This window comes from Camelus bactrianus, chromosome 1, assembly GCF_048773025.1.
Source record: "Camelus bactrianus isolate YW-2024 breed Bactrian camel chromosome 1, ASM4877302v1, whole genome shotgun sequence".
Lineage (NCBI taxonomy): Eukaryota > Metazoa > Chordata > Mammalia > Artiodactyla > Camelidae > Camelus > Camelus bactrianus.
In genome coordinates, this window is record NC_133539.1 from 22181057 (window position 1) to 22183705 (window position 2649).

At 43.9% G+C, this 2649-nt stretch overlaps 1 pseudogene; it reads left to right on the top strand.

The window, feature by feature from the left end:
- The first annotated feature begins 739 nt into the window (after positions 1 to 739).
- On the top strand, positions 740 to 2196 carry LOC141577573 (small ribosomal subunit protein uS8-like; annotated as a pseudogene).
- The last annotated feature ends 453 nt before the right edge of the window (positions 2197 to 2649 follow it).

Genomic DNA, 2649 nt, shown 5'->3' on the forward strand with positions numbered 1-2649 from the left:
TATGGATATAGACGATTTTACTATTTTTGTATTTTAACATCCCTACTAGCTTTATAAGCAATTGACCTATTACCATTACTGTATAATTGCCTTTCCCAATGAGATTTTTCCTTTTATAATTTTCAGATTTCTAGTTGTGGCCTTTTCTTTTCTACCTAGAGAAGTCCCTTTAACATTTCTTGTAAAGCTGGTTTGGTGGTGCTAAACTCTTTTAGCTTTTGCTTTTCTGTACAATTTTTTATCTCGCCTTCAAATCTGAATGAAAGCCTTGCTGGGTAGAATATTCTTGGTTGTACGTTTTTCCCTTTCATTACTTTAAATATATAGTGCCACTCCCTTCTGACCTGCAGAGTTTCTGCTGAAAAATCAGCTGATGACCTTATGGGATTTCCCTTGTATGTAACCTGTTGCTTTTTCCTTGCTGCTTTTAATATTCTCTCTTTATCTTTAATTTTTGTCATTTTAATTACAGTGTGTCTGGTGTAGTCCTCTTTGGGTTGATCCTGTTTGGAATCTCTGTGCTTCCTATACCTGGATGTTTGTTTCCTTTCACAAGTTAGGACAATTTTCAGTCTTTATGTTTTCAGATATCTTCTCTATCCCTTTATCTCTCTCTTCTCCTTCTGGGACTCCTATAATGTGAATATTAGTGCACTTCATGTTGTCCCAGAAGTCTCTTAAACTGTCCTCATTTCTTTTTATTCTTTCTTCTGTTCAGCTTCAGTAATTTCCCCTATTCTGTCTTCCAGTGCACTGATCCATTCTTCTGTATCATCTAATCTACTGTTGATTCCCTCCAGTGTATTTTTTTATTTCAGTTATTATATTTTTCAGCTCTGTTTGATTCTTCTTTACATCCTCTAACTCTCTGTTAAATTTGTCACTGTGTCCATCCATTCTTCCCCTGAGTTCACTGAGCATCTTTATGATCATTACCGTGCAATCTTTTAGCAGGTAGATTGCTTCTTTCCACTTCATTTAGTATTTCTGGGATTTTATCTTGTTCCTTTGTTGGGAACCTAGTCCTCTGTCATCTCATTTTGCCTAATCTGCCATTTTTATTTCTATGTACTTAGTAAGTTGTTATGTTTTCCTATCCTGGAAAAGTGGCCTTACATAGAGAATGTCCTGTGAATCCCAGCAATGCACTCCCCTCTCGGCACCAGAGCTGTATGCTCTAGGGATGCCTTCTCTGTGGGCTGCATGGGTCCTTATGTTATGGCAGGATGATTGCTGCAGGTGTGCCGGTGGGCGGAGCTGGACCACAGCCTGGTTGGTTGCCAGGCCCCACCTTGTGCAGAGGCTTTGGCCCACTAGTAGATGGGCCTGGGTCATGAGGTGGCTAGCTGCAGAGCCCTGGGGAGGGTCCCAGGAGTAGTGCTAGCCCACTGGTTGGCAGGGCCATGTCCCAGCAGAGCTGGCTCCTGGAGCTTGTGTTGGTCCAGTGGTGGTTGGGGCCAGATCCTAGGGCAGCTGGCTGAAGAACCCAAGGTGTCCTGAAGCTGGTGTCAGTTTGCTTATGGGTAGGGCTGAGGCCCCCAGGGTCCCAGGGCTGATGCTCACCCCCTGGTGGATGAGGCTGGGTCCTGGGCCATCTGGTATGCAGGGCCAGGTATTAGGGTGGCTAGGGCCTCTGGGGATCCTAAGGCAGCCAGCCCGCTGGTGGGTGGGGCTGTGTCCCCACCCAGCTAACTGCTTGGCCTGGGGTGTCCCCCAACTGCTGCCAGCTGGCTAGTTGGCAGGGCTGAATCCTGGCACAATGAGCTGAAGGGAGGATTCAGAAATGGTGCTTGCCCTCTTTCCGTGCCGCCACAATGGTGCACAAGAATGTCCTCACTGATGCTCTCAAGAACATCAGTAATGCTGAAAAGAGAGGCAAGCGCCAGGTTCTTATTAGGCCAGGCTCCAAAGTCATTGTTCGGTTTCTAACTGTGATAATGAAGTATGGTTACATTGGCTAATTTAAAATCACCAGTGACCACAGAGCTGGAAAAATTGTGAACCTCACAGGCAGGCTAAGTAAGTATGGAGTGATCAGCCACAGATTTGAGGTACAAATCAAAGATCTAGAAAAATGGCAGGATAACCTGCTCCCATACATCAGTTTAGTTTCATTGTCCTGACAACCTCAGCTGGCATCATGGACCAAAATACACAGGAGGGGAAATCCTTGGATTCTTTTTTCTAGGGATATAATACATACAAACAAATAAAATGCCTCAGTGGAAAGAAAAGAAAAGAAAAAGGAAGAAAGAAAGAAAGAAAGAAAGAAAGAAAGAAAGAAAGAAAGAAAGAAAGAAAGAAAGAAAGAAAGAAAGAAAGAAAGAAAGAAAGAAAGAAAGAAAGAAAGAAAGAAAGAAAGGAAGGAAGGAAGGAAGGAAGGAAGGAAGGAAGGAAGGAAGGAAGGAAGGAAGGAAGGAAGGAAGGAAGGAAGAAAGAGAAAGAAAGAAAGAAAGAGGAAGAAAGAAAGAAAGAAAGGCAGACAGAAAGGAAGGAAGGAAAGGAAGGAAGGAAAGGAAGGAAGGAAGGAAAGGAAGGAAGGAAGGAAGGAAGGAAAGAAAGAAAGGGAAAATGGTGCTTCCAGCACAAGTGTCCTTGTGGTAGGACAAGACCCCCAAAATGGCTGCTGCCAGCATCTGTCCCCAGGGT